At 32.6% G+C, this 20,831-nt stretch overlaps 1 protein-coding gene across 3 annotated transcripts in view; it reads left to right on the top strand.

The window, feature by feature from the left end:
• Window positions 1-20,831, top strand: part of LOC111156442 (follistatin like 5) — a 764,534-nt gene that overhangs the window by 173,182 nt on the left and 570,521 nt on the right. The window lies entirely within an intron of this gene.

Here is a 20,831-nt window from a genome sequence, read left to right as displayed (position 1 = left end):
ATGATCAAGTGTGACTAGGTAAATTCTAATTTTTATTATGACATGGCAGTCTGTGTTTTATTGATCTCTCAAAGTCAAACTAAAGGTGGCAAATCTCTTGCTTAGAGGATATTTTCATGGAAGGCATGCTCAAGTACAGTCTTTCACTGAGGACTCAAAGCCTTACAAATTAGAATTTGTTGGAGCCACTGAGTAGGAATATTTCTCCAGATTCTGATTTATTCTGTTAGGCTTCCTAACAGATTCCCTTTTTATGTAATATTTAAGTTGTTACTTAAAAATCATAAACTTACTCCTGTATTTAGGAAGTTTCTTCTCCTTCCCTTACTGTTCCAAAATATCTTCTTCATAGCTTCCTTAACTGTTTCTGAAAATCTGCTAGAGGAGCTATGTTTATTTGGGTTATAGAACTGCTTTTGTGAAGATGAATAAATGAAAACAATCATTACCACCATCATCATGATCTGTGAAGTATAGAACAGAAAGATATAAGTAATAAAAAAAAAAGAAACTGACTTATTTTTTTAAAAACAGGTTTTCTGTATGTGAAAGTTAATGGCTTAACTTTGATACATTAAAACTAGGTGTAGGGCAGGAGATAAATTGGGACAGGAGTAGGAGATTCAGGGAATGTATGCTTCCTTGGAATTACTGCTTCTAGGCTCCCTCCGTCAATGTCAATTTCACAACTTTTAATTTTCAAATATATTTTTAGGATTTAAATTCTAAGGCTTATGATCAGTCTGTGGCAAGATTCCCCAAACTTCAAGTGTTAATTAAATCTGTCAAATAACAAAAATTGAACTAAGTTTTGAAGATCTAATTGGTTTCAATGAACAATTCATGAATCAAGCAACATACCATCTAGCAGGTAAAAAGGATCATCAAAGGGCTACAGGAAGGGAAAGATTTTTAAAGATAGGACAAGGAAGTCTTAAACAACAACAATAAAAGGATATTTTGGCCAAGGTCTCCTCCTTACAGGGGACAGTGAATCTTATTATGTGGATTACCTCACCAGCAGAGACCAGGAAATTCCAGACTGACCAGTTAAGATTACATTCTTGGGGAACGTTGAAATTGCAGTTAGGATAGGTATTAAATCTCGGTTTTGGTGACATGTGCCTACCACAAGTAACTCTGTTTTGGGCCTGTGGTTTATTTTTTAATAAATCTCATGGTTGTCTCCAGCAGTTACTTGAGCAAGAAGAGCAGACCAGAGCCATAAATGTTAACTGTGGTCCTTGTATCCAGCCTTCTAAAATCTTAGTCACAATCACATTATGTTTTCTACTTTTCAGAAAGCTTTCGAAGTAAAAACTTTTACCTCCACTCTCCATTCAGTTATCTTAGTTCAAACTAAATTTGAAGAAAAATGCCCCTATATTTCAAGAAATTGTGAAACCTCCCAATTATTAATTTTCAAAACTAAATTAATCTGTACATCTTTCCTTCTAATTTCTTTAATCATTCATTCTTTAAATAAATATTTACTTGATGTTTACTACATACCATAATCTTTGGTAAATACTAAGATTACAATTGTCATAGGTCCCATTCCCTACTTCCAAAGACCTTATATTTCAACAGCAAAGGTGTATAAAAATAACTGTGTGAGGTAATCACATTAGTACAAAAGTGTGTATATAGGAGCTTGGAGGAGCATGGTCACATTTTTCAATTAAAAATGTGAAACGCTTTGGTTGTCTGGGTGGCTCAGTCAGTTAAGTGTCCTAGTCTTGATTTTGGCTATGGTCATGATCTCGGGGTCATGGGATTGAGCCCCACATTGGGGCTCTGTGCTGAGTGTGGAGCCTGCTTAGGATTCTTTCTCCTTCTTTCTCTAAAAACAAACAAATAAACACACAGGCAGACAGATGAAAACATTAATAGCCTTATAAAGAGGTGACAAATTATGATAGATACACATGCTAAGATTAAGTGGTGGAGGAAAATAGTTTCATGGAAGACTTATGTCTCAAGGGAAAGAATGTTAAAATAATGTTTGTTTTATTTAAAAAAATACATGTTCAAACTATATACATGGGGTGCAGAAAAGTGGATGTAATAAATACTTTATATGCAAATGTTCATAAAATTACCCTTTGCTCAATAATTTTGATGCCATTCAACTTAAGAAAAACATAATGTGCCATCAAAACCCATTATTAAGTGCCTACAGAATGGCATACGGATATTTAAAAGTATAGTTATAGTCAAAGTTAAATTTATGTATATAACCAAGATGTTTAGCTAGTCTTTGTTTCAGTGAGGTTTTGAGTCAATTATATTTTTAAGAAAGTTATTTTCTTCAAAAACACACATTCACTTATGTCAACAACTGAAATTTGTGGTGAAACTATGCAGTATTAATAATGGAATAATTGGGTAAACCACAAATTTGTCTTATAAAAAATACAAAGTTTTCAAAATAAATACACCCTATTTCCTTTCTTTTTCCTTTCCTTTCCTTTTTTTTTTTTTTGGGTTTACCAATCAATGATGTACTAAACCGTGGTTAATTGAATTTAAATTAAAAAAAATAAAATACACCCTATTTCTTAAAATGATTCATAACTAACATTATTTCAATAGAGTGTTTCATAAAGTTGCCAAAATGTTAATATCCTTGACAGTGAGATTAAAGAATTTTAAAATATGTTTTATTTTATAATGAGATGTGAAAACAGTGAATCTAATCAATCTTGATGGTACTTTTGGTTTACGTGGTGACTATTGTTAGTATTATTTTAATCATTTGGAAATGACTGAGGATCTGGAAATTAAAGTCAGTTAAAAATAGTGAATAGCATTATAGAAACTTGATTGTAAACTGAATGAGATTATTTCTAGGGTTCTCTTTTTATTTGTCCTTATCAAGGTTTATCTAAAAATAATTGGCAGAATAAATAATAAATGTATAACATTCATATTGTAGGTTCTGATTATTGGCATAGTATCTGTAATATAAATAAAATTAAGTATATGTCAAAAAAAAAGTGAAGTGAAACCTGTAGCAGAAAAACTTACAGCAAAAGAAAAATAAACAAAGATATGTAGTAGGTGCATTTGAAAGTATATAATACTGATTAATTGCTAATTGATTTCACCTTACATATTACTTGATTAGAAAAAAAGGCTTTGGTGATTTTGACTCTAAAAATTAAAAAAAAATATGCAGAAACACAAATATTAAATAGCATCATATGGAAAATAGTTAAATTTCTTTTGTAATACTATAAGATATTACAGTATTTACTATAATTCTTTTAAACTTCATTATGGAAGATTTAAGGAAATATGTTTATCAGAAATAAAAGAATTTAGGCCTTGGATATTTTGTTGAAGAATAAAAAATTATAAGAATGGTATTATATGACAGTTGACTATGGACTCACTTTGTGAGGAGATTTTCTATAGATAGTCAAATACAAGAGGTAAACAATGAGAGTATACTTTAATCCAAACAATATAGTTTTGTGTCCTGAGGTTTCAAGAAGTTTGCTTTGCATGTCCCAGGGTTTTCTTGGTGAAAGGCATAATACTGGAAAACAAATAAATTAATAACTTATATTTCACTTTTTTTTTTGGTTGTATAAATGAGTGTCATGGTTCCTAATTTTAATAATCTTTCTGCCCTTTCCATGAAATTTATATATATTTAAAACTCTCTTAGAGAAGACACATACTTTACATTAGTGCTAAAATAGCAAGTATGAATCTCAAACCACAGACACAAGTATTAAAAATGCACTGATAATTGATATGAATGATGCATGGTTTCCATAAGTGTTCATTCTTTCCCATACTGTAAAAGCCTCCTTGAATATTTTTACTCTTGTTTTATCCTAATTTTTCAGTGCAATTCATGCAAAAACTAGTATGTTCCTGAATCCTTTTGTTAACTTACTACTTGCTCTAATAATATCCTCCTTTAAAAAGAAAAAAGATTAAAATAAAAAAACATAGTATTTGAGTTAGCCTGCAATAACATAACATTGTAGAAGCTTCCAAAACCTAGGGAATGCACTGTATATTTTGATGGTATTGAGTACAAATATAGTATCTTTTTTTCATAATACAGTATCTTAAACACTGCTATAATATAGTTAGTATGTTGTTAGCAATATCAAATTCCTAAAAAGTTAAAAAAAAATACTACACAGACTAACAAGTAGCCCATAATTATTTCTTAATGAATCAATGACTGAAGAAACTGGCAGTTTATTTTGTAAGTTTTCTTAATTTATTATCAAAGTTAACCATAATAGAATATGAAAGCCCATAATTATTGTGCATATAAAGGAATACTATATTTTTCCATGTTACATATGGAACACCTCTCAAGCATTATTCAAATATTATTAATACTAAGAGAGATAGTCTTTTACAGGTATAGGACAGTTATTCCTAAGCAAAAGAATATATAATAAAATACAAATGTGGATGTATAAGAGTTAGTAGAACTCAGCAAAAAGGCAGGAGTAGGAGACCATTAATTTTTCTTTTTAAAGATTTATTTATTTATTTATTTATTTATTTCAGAGGGGGAGAGAGAGAGAGAGAGCATGCACACACATAGACCAGGGGAGGGGTAGAGGGAGAGAGATAAAGAATCCTTAAGCAGACTCCCTTCTAAACCCAGAGACCAACAAGGGGCTTGAACACAAGACCCCAAGATCATGACCTGAATTGAAATCAAGAGCCAGCAGCTCAACCCACTGAGTCACCCAGGTACCCTAAGCATTCATTTTCCCAAGTGCATCTTTGTTTCCCTTGTCAGTATCTGTGTTGCAGAAAAAGGCAATTATACATGCAGAACCATTCTGTTTTCTAAAATGAAGTGCCTTTTATCCTTCAGTAGACACTTTTACAATATTGGTCTCCACTTTTGTGGATATTGTTGGTAGAGGAGGTCCCACAACTATTTTCAAAAACAAGACTTAGGGGCACCTGGGTGGCTCAGTAGATTAAGCCTCTGCCTTCGGCTCAGGTCATGATCTCAAGATCCTGGGATCGAGCCCCACATTGGGCTCTCTGTTCGGCAGGGATCCTGCTTCCCCCACTTTCTCTCTGCCTGCCTCTCTGCCTACTTATGGTCTTTCTCTCTCTCTCTCTCTCTCTCTCTCTGTCAAACAAATAAATAAAATCTTTGAAGAAAAAAACAAACAAACAAACAAGACTTAATTCCAAATAATCAATCATTTGGGCAGATCCATTTTTTGTGTAATCCATTCTCACAAGGTGACTTCCTCACCCACCTTCTTTTCTTCCCAGACCAGGTCTCAATCTGTTGTGGCTTTGTTGTTATTTATGAAGTCATGTGTAATAGTTGAAAATCACAGCCTAAACTTCAACAAAATTGCTGTAGCTAAAATTTGATTCTGAGTACCCATTAGAGGCATAAGCATCATAAGGCAGGCTCTAAAATTCCAGTAATCAGGGAGAAATAAATCAAAATTAATGAACTTGTTTTGTTGAGGATTTTATAAAAGTTAGATACAACTTACTTCAAAATGTATCCATTTCTAACTGAAGAAAACCAGGACCAACTTAAAGGTACCTATAGAATTGTATACAAATCAATTGTGTTTGCAATTATTATATAAATATGTCATTTAAATGTATAAAGGGTATATTAACTTTAAAGAGCTCATTCTATATAAACACTAAAATATCAAGTTGAAGCCTATTCCAAGGACCTGAGAGACAAAATCCAAACATTTGTTAGAAAGTATCATCAAGATGAACTAGTCGTGTGCTCTGAAGTGAAACTATAATTATATATAATAAGGAAAGATAAGGAAGTAATGGCATATAACTAGGGTGAAAGAGGAAAATATGGGAGAAATATGGCATATATATTTATATTTGTATATTTAATGCATATTTATTTAATTTATACATACACATACATTATATATATATGTATAAAAGTGTGATATTTTATACCAGTTACCTACACCTCCAGAATTACACAAAAACTTCTGAATTAAACAATATCCTGAGGATATGAAAGTTTCACATTTTTGGTGTAGCATATCAAAAGGCAGAGTTTTGCTAGATAATCTATGGAAGTCTTCTCACTACTCTGATTTCTTATTGGAAAGTTACTATAAACTGCCAGATCATCATTATAACAGTAAAACATTTTCATTATCTTTTAATGGATCTAACTTCTGGTTTAGAATGTGCGCTGTGCATGGTAGTGAATTTCAATTGAAGATGCTAGAATATTATATCTGTATTTTAGTAAGGAGGTAACAAACGTGTTTTAGTTAGTTGTCTCATCAAATCTTTCCCTATACTGACATTTTAGAAAATGTGTATCTTAGAACTATAAAGTGTTATTTTGATTTTGGCAGAAAAAAGAGAGCAAAGATTTTATACATGCTAAGTTTGTCAAAAATTACTAGAATAAATCACAATCATATTACAATTTTATTAAATGATATGGTATTAGTTTCTTTCTTTAAATAACCATTACTATTATAAATTATATAATAATTATAATAATAATATTTTCAGAAGGTTTAAGTGCCCTGAATAAATTAATTTATAGAACAAGCTAGAGTATAAAAATACCACTCACTTTCCCTATAATTTCCATATGATACAGATGATGAATGAGGAACAAGAGATTAAACAAAAATTTATAAGTAAACAAAAAGAAGAAAGAGAAGATGAAAATCTAGGGAAGGAGTCACAATGAGCAAAGAAAGAAATAAATGGGAGAGGGGAAGAAAAACAGCCATGTTTAGGAATAAGGGAAAAGAAAGAACAAATGCCATGGATATAACTTGTCATTTGTTTTTTGGTCTTAAGCAGCTGCTCTTTCCCAGTGTTTCTTTCTAAATCCACCTGTCTCTGGGCGATTTATTCAATCCTTAAACTTTCTTCTTTCTTTTCTGATGGGAAATGATTCAAGTATATTTCTCTAGAAAATGTTTTGGCCTTTAGATTAAAAAAAATGTATAATGTTGGATTTGCATGAAGGCATTTATATGAAATCATGCATTTTTTAAAAAATATACATTCCTTAGCTCTGTCTTCCAATAGGACTAGAACAATCAATTGCAGTAAGACAGAAGATATATAGAGCCCATATCCTGATTTTTAAATACCATTTCCTACTATCATGGATCAGAGAAATGTGTGATTTCAGGTCTGGGCGTCACTGAATATGCTATTAGTACAGAAAGCAAAGAATTGCTTAAAGACAATAGGGTCATGTTCAAAAATAATAATTTATATCTTAAAGGTATCTACTTGTTCAATTTGAGATAATTTAAGTTTCAAAAAGAATTATGATAGAAATGAATATAATAACATATTAAATAAGAAATCTTGGAATTCATAATGACTGATTAAAAAAAACAAGAAGGGGGGTAGAGAGATTTTTTTTTTTTTAGGGTAAGTTAATATAGAGGGGGGAAGCAAATTTAGAGAATCACTATTTTGCAAACCCCAAAGTAATTACTAAATGAAGTAAAGGTCGTCAGCATTTGCTACATTCCAAGTTAATGCAGTCTTATGTTGAAACATATACAAAGAACATCTATTTCTCCATCATGTGTTTCTTATTCTCCTGGATCAGTGGTTATCTGAGTCACAATTTTTATTTCATGGTGAGAGACAGGAGTGCAAAAGGATAAGCACAGCTTGGCAAGGACATTTCAAGCTTCTGTTTTCATCACATCCACTGACATCTCATTGCCAAAGCAAGCCACACAACCAAGTCCACATCCAAAAAGAAGAGATAAACACTTTTTTTTTCTTTAAGATTTTTATTTATTTATTACAGAGAGAGCACGTGAGCCCATAAGTGGGGGGAGGGGCAGAAGGAGAGGAAGAAGCAGACTCCCCACTGAACAGGGAGCCCAATGAGGAGCTCAATCCCAGGACCCTGAGGTCATGAACTGAGCAGAATGCAGCCACTTAACTGGCTGAGCCACCAAGGTGCCCCAGAAATAGATCATTCTTCTATGATTTATCTATCACAGATTAGATAGATCTAACTAATTAATAGTCTGAAAGCTTGGTGGACATCAGGATATTTATATTCAAACATTACAAATGGATTACTTTTTTGGTTCAGAGAGAAAAATAATAATTCAGGGAAGACATCTTGCCATCACCATTTAAGTGATAAAATCAACCTATTACATATCTTCTAAGATGATGTAATAAGTACATAAATAACTTGCATGGTAAACTTGTCCAAAAAAAGTACTTAACTTTAACTTAAATTAACTATGAGAAATCAATAGGCAAATCGAGAATGTAAAATATTCTAGAAGACAAGCAGCATATAGTTTTCAAAACACGCTAGAAGATGGGGCTATTACTGTGAAGGGAAAGAAACTAAGGAGCCATACAATGAAACAGAAGATATGCAGCTTGATTGGATCTTGGGTTTAAAAAAAATCAAGGATACTTTGGAAAACTTAAGGTGTGAACTCTATATTCCATGATATTATAAACTTATATCAATTTCATATGGTGTTATAATAATGCTGTATTATATAGAAGACCATCCCTATTCTTGGGAGATACATGCTGAAATAATTAGGGGTGAAATTCATGACATCTCTGGCTTATTTTCAAATGCATTAGATAGTAGAATAGATAGATGGATGAAAAGATAAAATAGGGCAAATGTACTGAAATTTAAAATTGTTTTTATATTATGAATAATTAAATAAGACATTACGAGGGACACCTGGGTGGCTCAGTTGGTTGGACGACTGCCTTCGGCTCAGGTCATGATCCTGGAGTTCCGGGATCGAGTCCCGCATCGGGCTCCCAGCTCCAAGGGGAGTCTGCTTCTCCCTCTGACCTTCTCCTTGCTCATGCTCTCTCTCACTGTCTCTCTCTCAAATAAATAAATAAAATCTTTTAAAAAAAAAAAGACATTACAAGCGAATTAAACACTTTGGGGGGGATATTTCTGAATACCTACTTTGTACTATGTCTAAGACTAGATGCTTTCCACACAAACTCATTTTATCTTCAGTATACCTTAAGTGTTATATAAACATAATGTAAAGTATTTTTATTGCTAATGAAGAATTCTTCGCTTGTGAAGATATTGAAGTTTTATTGATTTTATTTCTCCAATATTTTGAAATACTTTATTTCCCCATGCATTAAGGATCCCTCTTAATTTTATGCTGTTTGTAAAATAAATGTGTATTATTTCTAGTCTCTCTTACATGTTATAGAATATTTAAGAGAATAGGTGAAGCCTATCCTAGAACCCAGTGATATTTTTATAGACACTGCAGGCTCATTTGACACTGTTTATGACAAAATCACCTTTCTTTTCTATGCTTATATCTCAGCATTTAAAACCCCCATGAAACATAACTTTCATTAAGTAATATAAAATATATGGGACACTTTAGCAAATGATTTCTGACTTTGACTGCATGACAGTAAATGGATCTGAAAAATCTTCTCAAGTAAGAATGATCAGACTGGAGACTTAGATGAAGGTCACAGATGCGAGATTTTTAGGTCCTATTGAGGGAATATCATTGGGGTGCTTGGGTGGCTCAGTACGTTAAGCATCTGCCTTCAGCTCAGGTAATGATCTCAGGGATCTGGGATTGAGCCCCACCTCAGGCTCCCTGCTCAGTGTGGAGCCTGCTTCTCCCTCTCCTACTCCCTCTGCTTGTGTGCTCTCTCTCTTTCTCAAATAAATAAATAAATCTTTAAAAACACTTATTAAAAAAGGGAAGGATTTTAAGAAGTTTGTGGAAAAAGAGAAGGTATTGTGATCAGATTTGCATTTTGTACGAACAGTTGTTGCTGAGTAGAGGAGAATGTTTTGGTCAGTGCTGAGGAGAGCCTATTAAAACATCAGAAGTCCCGGGACTCTTGGGTATCACAGTTGGTTAAGGGTCTGCCTTCCCCTCAGGTCATGATCCCAGGGTCCTGGGATTGAGTCCCATATCGTGCTCCTCTCCCTCTGCCTGCGCTTTCTCTCTCACTCACGCTCTCTCTGACAAATAAAGAAATCTTTTGAAAAACAACAACAACAACAAAATGTTAGTAGTCCATGTGAAAGTGATGGTAATTGTATTATTTATTTGTCGTGATGAAGTATCACAGGCAAAGGAGCTTATAATGAAATACATTTTTATCTAACAATTTCTGTGAGTTGAAAGCTGAACTGGGGTCTCTGCATCTGCATCTCTCACATGCAAGGTGTAAAGCATGGCTGGAGTCTCATCTGAAACTTCAAATGTGGAAGGATCCACTTATAAGTTCACTCTGTTGTTGATAGCATTTAGTTTCCTGAGATATTAGAAGCCTGTTTGAATGAGAACCTTGGTTTCTTGCTGTCTTTTAGTCAGAGTGTCTCATCTTCAGTTGCTTGCCACATGTCTCTCCATAGGGCAGCTCCCACCAAGAGAACTTGCTTCAGCAAAGTCAGCAGGGGAAAGATGAGACAGATGTTGGCATCTTATGACATCCCAAAACATTTATCATACTCTATTGTTAAGAAACAAGTCATAGTTTCCTCCCATGGTTAAGCAGGGAGTGGAGGGCAGAGAGAAGGAATTACACAAGTGAGTGAATTCCAGCAGGTAGGGACCATTGAGGACCATCTTAGAGTCTGTGTCCTACAGTATCTTTGACTTGATACAGTTACTATGATGGATGGAAAATAGTATAGAAGAATTTTTGAGATTATTTAATAGGATCCTCAACTTGGCAATGAATTGGATGAGCTAAGAGTAGGGGAATGATTTCAAGAATATTCAGCAATCAGTTGGAGGAAAGATGCTGGTATTTACTGATATATAAATCAATGTTTATTTCTGTGACTGCTTATTTGGATTTTTTGTTTAAGACATGCACAGTTTATAGTAGAGTTTTTGCATTATGTCAATTGATAGACTATGACTGTTGTCTTTTGCATTCTGACATTTAAACTCAGGAAATTTATAGTTTTTAAAGAGGAAATCCATATTATTTATTTCAATATTTTCCTCAAGAATCTTAAGGCAACCAAAATTCTTATTCCATTATCCCGGTCACCTCCTTATAGTGTATTCATGTATGAACATGGTTCTTGGGTTCCTGAGGGAGAATATTTCTGAATATAATTGTTATCTTACATCATCCAGGAGTATATAAAATATGTTAGAATCCTTAAAAATAGCTTAGGAATACTTTAATATAGGATTTGTAAAATTAATTTCTTGTATATTAAACTAGGACTATATGGTATTTCTGCTATTTCCACTTGTGACCTATTAAAAAGTATTTTTGTATAGTTCAATATGACATTACACTGCAAGGATCATTGACAATTTGTTATCTGATTTGAGAACTCCACTCTTTCTCATGAAACTCCATTCTGAGTCATTTTATATCAGCAAAATATAAAAAAAATAAGTGTTTCATGTTTACCACTGCTATTATTATATTATGGCAGTAATTGATATAGGCATTAGTAGAAAGCTATTATTGTTTCCTAGTAAAATAATTCACAGGCCCAGGTAGAAAAGTCTTTTCTTAATGATGAACTAGCTCTCTTTTATGCAATTACATCACTTACAGAGAGTACACAAATGAAATAGAATCCATACCAGGTATTAACTCTAATTTCTACACGATTCGCTTGAATTTCATTGTTCAAATATAACTGATATACTCAGAGTTGCTTGGAATATAAATTAATTTTCAACCATCTATTGAAATCATGTTATTCTTTTTGCATTTCAGAGGTTGTATTATGAATATTTGAATGTATTACCATAGGGATTTTGTTTCTAATATTCTGTCTTTAATGGTCTTTTCCTTAAACCAGGATTAAATTTGTGCCTTTTAGAAAACTTTCTGCTCAGTTTTACAGCCTGAGAGAGTTTTTGTACAGGATGGAAAATCTCTGTTTATCATTTGCACAGATGCATTCTCCAAAGGCAACATTTGTTTTTTTTCCTCTTAGTTCAATCTGGGCACCAGATTCCTGAATATTTAAATAATATAATCTTATGTGAATTAACCCTTAAAAAAATTTTTTGTCTTGAGGGAAATGTAATGTGTCCTAATGAATCTTTAGTTGTCACCACAATATTGCATTTCAAAACACTTAGTGCATAAGTCTCTATTCTTATTATTGCTCCTTTCTTCCTAAATCCAAACTCAACTCACAGATATTCTGAATTAGTTAAGGTGCTTCTACACTGCAAAGTTCAATTACTATCTTGAAAAATATTATTATTGATATAGTCAACATAAACTTGCTAAATATAGAATATATTGTGGGATTTTAAATTTTTAGTATTTTAAAAATCTGTTCTTAAACTTTTTTTTAAAATTTCTACTACCATGATCTTGTTTCAGGTCCTCATTTTCTACATCTGGACTGTTTTATTAAACCAGTTATATTTCACCCTCTCCCCCTCAAAAACATTTTCTACATTTTACAACTATTCTCATTTTTTAAATGACATAATCTTCCTGAATTTCCATCAAACCCTGTCCAAATTTCTTAGCCTTACATGTGAGAGTCTTGTCCTCATCAATTTCGCCAGTTCATGGCCTCTCCTTCTCTGCACTGATACTTACACTATAAGAATAATGAACTAATTACATTTTTTTAAGCACACACCATACCCTTTTTCTCCTCTAGTCTTCCTTCATTTCCTCTGTATGTATTACTAGTCATCATTACCACCTCCCTTATTCATTTTTTTTCCTCCTCCTCCTTTCCCTCCTCCTTCGGTTGGGCTAATCAATCATTTCCTCCAAAGAAAGACTTTACTCATGCTGAGACCAAGTTCTTCCTCTTCTGTTTCACTACAGCATCCTATAATACTTCTATATTAGCAGGTGTTCTATTTCTTCATTCTGCTGGAAATAAAGGTGTACCGTATAATTGGTTGTATTTTAGATTCGATGAAATAGGGGAAGACATAGTACTAGATTTTGAGGAGTATTTTGTGTCATTCTATTTTCCTTCTCTAAGCCTAACTGCTTGCTTGGCTGGAAGTATAGCACCTTGATTTCTTCCAAAGCAAAAGCATAAATTGATATTTTCATCTTTATGCACTCCCTAACACAGTCTGCTATTTGTCTTCCTTTTTTCAAAGATTGATTTATTTATTTACAGGAGAGAGAGAATGGGGTGGGGCAGGGAGGCAGAGGGAGAAGATGAGAGAAAATCTCAAGCAGATTCCCCACTGAGTGCAGAGCACAACACAGGGCTTCACCGGCTTTCATTTCCCCCCAAATGCTGCAAATCACAACCAAATAGTGTTGGTTATTATTTTTATTGTGTGTTTCTTTCTTTGGGACAGGAATCTATTTATTGCTTTGGTCCTATCCTCTGCTCTTTTGAACACACTGTCCTATAGACTATAAATATAATCTTAATTATTATCATTTTACTCTTTATTCCAAATGGTTGACTCACCAATGCTTTAAGGTAGGCTTTTGTTAGGAGAGACAGGATATTCATATGATGTATTGATCATTTTCTCAAACTTTCACTGCTTGTTTCCCTTTACCAACATCTGTATCAACAGAGCCCATATGCCAGCTTGTTCCTCTCTATGTCTTCAACCATTCTATTGATGCTATAATGAAATATGTCCTCTGTGCATATGTTATTCTTTCATCTATTACAGGCTGAGTTTCTTAAAGAACTATGATACTCAGTTAAGTATCTTCTGTGTCTGTGATTTTAGCTAATCTCTCCCAATGATACATATGGCCAAAATACATTAAAATATTTCCTTATAAATGCATTTATTTCAAATGCATTTCTTTCAAAATGAAGTATATTTGGACATTTGTGATTTGGTGTTATTTCATATTTTTAGATTACAGAGGAAATGCTTGCCAAATTTGTGTATATCTTGAAATTCTGATAGAAAATAAACTAGGTAAATATTTTGTAGCCTTAAGCCTGTCAACATCTTGGCAAAGCAGTTTTAGTATAACCAGAAAAAATATGTTAGTTCCAGCACTTGGTGAAGAGAACAACTCAAGAAATGTAGAGAAGGCAAACAATGAAGTAGCAGAAGAAAGAATAAATAAGACTATTTGTACATACTTAATAGGTCACATAGCAGAATAGGTAAACTGAAAACTGCACTTTCTACCAACACTAAATACAGAGCAATATTTTGACATATAGGTAGGCCTAACTTCCAGGATCATATAACCTCCCTTCCCCACCCCTGGAAATTGTACAGATAATACCAGTCAACATGGTAAAATGTTTCACAGACAACCCATAAATTCCTGGTCTGTAGACATTTCTTTTGAAGATAAAATACTATGTGTGTGTGTGTGTGTGTGTGTGTGTGTGTGTGTGTGTGTGTGCGCATGTGTGAGTGTGTGTGTTATGGGTGTTAGGGGAAACGTTGTTGTCTTTTCTTATTTAAAATCTGTTATGACAAGAGGGATTGGTCCTCTCTTTTAATACCAACAGGATTTTTTTTTTTTTTTAGGACTTTATGTATTTATTTAGGAGAGAGGGAGAGAGAGAGGAATACCCAACAGGATTAATAAGCAGAGGCTAAGTGAATATATTCTGCTCTATATAAATATTAGCTTTAAATAATTGGGATGCCAGAGACAAACTTGGATGTGTTATTGCTTGTTAGAACAGGTGTTCAAACATATATGGAATAATTGCTTGGCTGAAAAGCTTTGGGGAAGATTAAAATATCAAATGAGTGGCTTGTTTTAGAGTGTCTTTGAGGTCCCTTCTAAACCTCAGATTACCTATTTTAAAAAAAAATTATCTTCCCAAGTGGCCAGTTTAAATATTAAATAGGAAATGCCTGTTCTAAATTTCTGGTATAAGAAAAATCTAATATTTTACTTTATATTTATGTGGGTAGTATGTAATACTACATGTATAAAATAATGTATTTATTTGATTTATAAATACACTGTTTTTCAAGTACATGTGTTTTTACCCTTCATAGACTATATTACTTATTTCATTGGTAAGAATGACATTTTTTTAAGAATATTATGTTTATATTTTATACTTGCATTTAATATTACCCATGTACTTAACATAATAATGAAGGTATATTTCTCCATTAACCAAGTTTTTCTAAAATTTTGCCAGACATTGAACTCTCCTTGTATCCTATCCTATCTTAGTGTATCATGTAGGTTTAAGAGCAACACATTTTACAGATGAAACATGTGCAGATTAATAAACTAATTACCCATAGTCCCTCAATTAGTAAGAGGGTATTTTTTAAAAAAATCAGAAGTACACCAAACACTTGTTCTTAACAATTACATTGTTTTATTTTATTTTATTTTTTAAAGATTTTTTTTTATCTACTTATTTGAGAGAGAGAGAGAGTGTAAGCAACAGAAAGCAAGAGCACAGGAGCCAAAGGAGGGCAAAGAAGCATACTCCCTTCTGAGTAGGGAGCTTGATGTGGTACTGGATCCCAGGACCTTAGGATCATGACCTGAGACTAAGGCAGAAGCTTAACCAACTGAGCCACCCAAGCACCCAACAATTACATTGTGTTTTAAACAAACAAATAACAACAACAAAGTAGCATTTGTTTTCTTTTTGGAATACCCATAAGCACAAAAGATATTGAAGGCAAACTCTTGGAAAGTTCTTTAGTTTATTTTCAACACAAAATATTCTCTTTACTAAAATTGTCTGAAAGAAGATATTTCTTTAAATATGAAGGGTTGAGATTCCTTATTACCCTTTTCAATAATTTCTATTAGCCTTAAAAAAAATAGAAAAAAAAACTTTTTATTTTCAGAATAAAAAATTAAATTGGGAGCCTCTTTAAACCAGCTACTTCCAGTGATTAATAATTTTAAAAAAGAAAAGTTAACTTATTCTACATAAACTGACTCATAATAACAGTTTGAGGATGATTTTGTTCTGCTTTTAATTTAAAACTTTTCAATTTAATACAAAAAGTTATCTTTAGTTCCTTTATATCATTTAACGAATCAACAACTTACAAATTTATTTTATATAATTGAATATTTTTTCTCCATCCCTTAAGCTAGGACCATCCTGTTTTTACTTTTCTTCTTCTTAATGTTTTTCCCCTCCTTTTCTTCTTTAATTTCTTTCCTTTCCTTCCCTTCTGTCTCCCATTTCTTCTTGCTTCCTTTCTTCCCCTTCCTTCCCCTTTCTCTCTTTTTTTGGGGGGGGGAGATGTTTTTTTGAGTAAAGTATAGATTTTATTGATGGTGTACGAAGGCAGCCTTCTTATCTTGTTTCTAGCTCAATAAATCTTTAAGATGATTGAAAAAGAAATTCCATAAAATGGAGTTTCTCAACAGTACATGACAGAAACATGTCAAACTTCCCTCAAAACTGTGATTGTAAGCTGGAAAATTTTAGGATAGATGTAACTAGATGACTATCTCAGCTAAACTAAAGCCAAAAGTTTTCTTCAAATTTCTATATTTAGATAATTCCATAATGTGGCTTAACTATGAGATATTTTCTGCATGTTTTAGATATAAAATCTCAAATTATTAAATTAATCAACTTTGTATGAATCTGTTATTTGTAAAAATTAAATATTGAGAGGATTACCTAAAACAATAACTTTAATTTTAAAATAAATTTATCTGTATCACCCTTAGCACAGTCAGTAATCTGGTTAGAGACATGAAACTTGATGAAATATGAGAATGTTTACATATATAATAAATTATTCTTATTCATAGAATGAGTTAATTTATTCAAAAATTGTCATGGAATCATTCAAATATAAATCAAGAGAGGGAGTACTAGAATATACTATATTTTGTTGTATTTTAGTGATGTAATTCTTGACTTTAGAGAGCATACTCTAGTTTTTTATCATTGACATTTTGAACTCATGAGGCTAGGCTAGTAACTGACTCTATATACAGAATAAAAGGCTGGAGGGGAAATAGAAATCAAGTCTGTTAATCCTATATTATTTTTATGTGGAGATGATTAACAGGTTTTTTATGGCAAAGCCAGTTGTGACCAAGTCCATCCTGTTTAAAAATATTTCCACTGAAAAATTAGATTTTTTTTGCATATCAAGCAATGAGTAGGTCATTAAATGAAATTAAATATTATTTTATAAGGATGAAGTAAATGTACCCAAGTGAAATCATGATGGCAAGGAAGATGTTCTTTATTAGTTTGCTCAGGCTACCATAGCAAAGTACCCCAAACAGAGTGGCTTGAATAACAGAAATTTAACTGTTCATTCTCCTGTTAACTTTTCAAGCAAGTGCTTATGAGTATTGCAGTTTTGCCCAGTCCAAAAGTCCAGTTTGTTCAAAACAAACCAAAACAATACAAAACAAAATACAGTTTCTCTTCAGTGGCCACTCAAACTCTATTTTAAAATAGCTCCAGTATGGGGTGCCTGGGTGGCTCAGTTGTTAAGCACCTGCCTTTGGATCAGGTTGTGATCCCAGGATCCTAGGATCAAGCCCCTCATAAGGCTCTCTGCTTGGCAGGAAGCCTGCTTCTCCCTCTCCCACTCCCCCTGCTTGTGTTCCCTCTCTTGTGTCTCTCTCTGTCAAGTAAATAAAAATCTTAAAAAAAAAAAAAAAAATGGCTCCAGTCTTGTCTTTTTTCAAAATAAGAATAAAAAGTGATGGCCTCCTCAGTAGATATATAGGTCATATTTTTTTTCCAAATTTATTTCTACTGGGCATAGCAAATGCATATCTCAAGACAAATCCCATCTGGACTTACATAAACTCTGAATGACCACTTATTTGCTCTCTCTTTTTCTCTCTCCCCCTCTCCTACACTCCCCACACAAATTAAATGAACAATTAATTACATAAAAAGTAAAAGTGAACAATATCGAGAAATGTTCATTCTCTCTCTAGTTCAGACAAAAGTCCTATTTACTATTCCAAGGGGAAGTTACCAAAACTCTTTGAGCCTCTCTTGGGCTCAAATGAGACTGCTACAAGATATACTCCCTATAATATGTAGAGGTAGACCTATTCTCTAGTCCTATACATTTGAGACACTTGAAAAAGTGTCTGGAGGGTGACTATATGCTTGAGATTCTGAATATAATTTTAAAAGGGACCACAGATATTGAATGGAAGTTAAGGTCAAGTAACAGAGGTAATAGGCCCATTAGAGATATGAAGGATTAAGGTGTAATAAAAAAAATTCTACATTCTCATGAATAAACATGTGTTTAAAAATATTCAAAACAATTAATGTATGCTTACTAATAGCTCTCCTTTAGATGCTATAATGCTTTAGGAGATATCTTAATAGTTTTACATTGACTCTGGTTGCTTCCTTGTAATTAGATAAGCATTATCCTACTCTAGAATAAAATGAAACAGTGTAATGAACCAACAGTTAAGGATGGTCTTATTTGTTACAGAGAAATTATTAGCTTTTCTAGGAGCTCAGAAGAAAAAAATCTGAGAAATAGTGACCATATGTGTTATAAAATTAGGAAATGTTTTATTCCAAATGTAACTGTTATAACTAGAAGCCAAAATTCGTGTTTCACAAATTTCTATTACTATCCTGCTGTGTCCTAGAAGGCAAACACAGGAAGCCATTAATATTTATAGACTAAGAATGAGGGAAACATTATAAATTAAATATTACCTGTTTTCATAGAAGAGCACAGTAAACTGACCAAAATCTGGCAGACGATTTCCTATGGTAACAGAAAAACAAGAACCACAGGGAGTCTTTAAAACAGTTAACCTTCCATATTACTAAATCTTTCACATTATTACATGCAAGAGCCTGAGATTTCTTGAGGTAAATAATAAATAGCTAATCCCTAGAATTTCAGCTAAAACTTAGTATTCTTTAATGTAGCTTCATTGTACTATCTGGTTTTCCTCTCAAAATCTACATGTAACTTGTGAACCATATTTAAGGAGTGCTGCAAAGCTCTGTAGAGTCTAATAAAGACTTTGATAAATTGGTTGTTAATTAAATAATTAAAAACCAATATCAGTGAGCTGAAGTGCGAAGATGTCATTTACTGCTAGAGGTGAAATCTGACTTGAAATTTTCCACCTCAGTCAAATGATTGCCAATCCAGAACATACTCTCAGAGATATTCTTCAAATTATTATAAAAGCCACCTTCAGTGCAGTGTCTTTACTTGATATCCATCATGTTTCAGGGTCACATTAGAATTCAATAGGGATGAAATTCATTCCAAGTGTGAATAGTTAGTATTGAACATTCATAAAATTTAAATAAGACTAGAGAAAAAAAGGATACTACCTAAAAGTTATCTTTCCTGAAATCTTTTGTCCTAATAATAATAAAAAAACTGTACATAATTTAGAATTCATGGAGATATATTATTATATGAAAGTGCTCTCCTATCACTATTGCAACCAATTTCCAAAGTGTTTTAGTAAGTTTAGAAGTTACTTAAATCACTTATCAGTATATTTTACAATTGGCCATGTGTTAAGTGTGAGTGGGAGAAATGCCTTAAATTTTTTCCACATAGCATAGTATCATGATAATACTTAGGCCAGGCCATTAACTGGTAATAATAAGTTTGCACTTTGTATTGAAAACAATATTTAGCCAAACTTCTGTGAAAAATATAAACTTTAGGAACTCTTTCTGTTAAATTGCATCAATCTCTTGCAAAAGTCAGACATTAGAAATGGAGAGTTCATAAGAGCATACAGTTTAAAGAACCTCATATTTTATGTTACAATTTTCTTTATATGACTTTTCAAGTATAAATCCTAATTTAAGTTTCTGCAATATAATGTTTTGCCCTTTAAAGTTGAAAATGCATTAGAGGGTAGTTAAATTATCTAAGGAAGAGCTGAGGTTACTGTAGTATTTTAGTAGCAGAAAGCATTATGCATAATAAATTGTAACCCTGCAAAGGAGGAAAATAGCTGTGAGGACGGTTTTGATTTCTATTAAAAAAAAAAACAAAACTTGAAATCAACTTTTTAAAAATACCCTACTCATAAGTATATATAATATATGTGAGATTTCAAAAAAAAAAGTATCATCTTATCAAAAAACATTTTTGGTGTCTTGAAGGTGACTATTAACTTGCTAAAACAAATAAAGACTTAATTTTTTAATATTTTATTTATTTATTTGACAGAGAAAGATATCACAAGTAGGTGGAGAGGCAGGCAGAGAGAGAGAGGCGGAAGCAGGCTCCCTACTGAGCAGAAAGCCCGATGCAGGGCTCAATCCCAGGACCCTGGGATCATGACCTGAGCCGAAGGCAGAGGCTTTAACGCACTGAGCCACCCAGGCACCCCAAAGAAAGACTTCTTATTTTACATTTATTTTGAATTCATTTAAAAGAAAATACAAGAAAAAAATAGAAACAATCATCTACTATATTCAGATGTCCTGCATAATATTACACTAAAATGATTTCATTTAAATTTACCACAGATCTGTGAGTTATTGTATTTCCTCTCTATTAGTAGTAAATTGGGCTGGAACAGAATGCAGCTAGCTAGTGGCATAGCTGGAATTAGAGCTTAGTTACATCCCAAAACTTATGCTTCCTCTTTCATAATAAGAACTACCTCTCAAATTACAGTATACAACACACCATACACACCTTTATTTCCTCTCTTGAAATATCCTTGTAAATTAAAACATTCCTTAACTGGGTTCTAAACTTTTTTATAGCAAAATTTACATATGTACAAACAGCATTTCAAATAATTATATATAGTAACCAAACAATGTCGGTTAATTACATACACACACTTATGAAAATACATATTACTCTTGCTGATAAGATTCAGTTTTTAGAGAAATGGCCACTTTTATCTATAATTATAATAGGGGGGTTAGTTTAGAGGATGGA

Source organism: Enhydra lutris, unplaced genomic scaffold, assembly GCF_002288905.1.
Source record: "Enhydra lutris kenyoni isolate GAN:26980312 unplaced genomic scaffold, ASM228890v2 scaffoldscaffold3, whole genome shotgun sequence".
NCBI lineage: Eukaryota > Metazoa > Chordata > Mammalia > Carnivora > Mustelidae > Enhydra > Enhydra lutris.
Note: the sequence above shows the minus strand (reverse complement) of the source record. Positions and strands in the feature narration are given on the sequence as shown.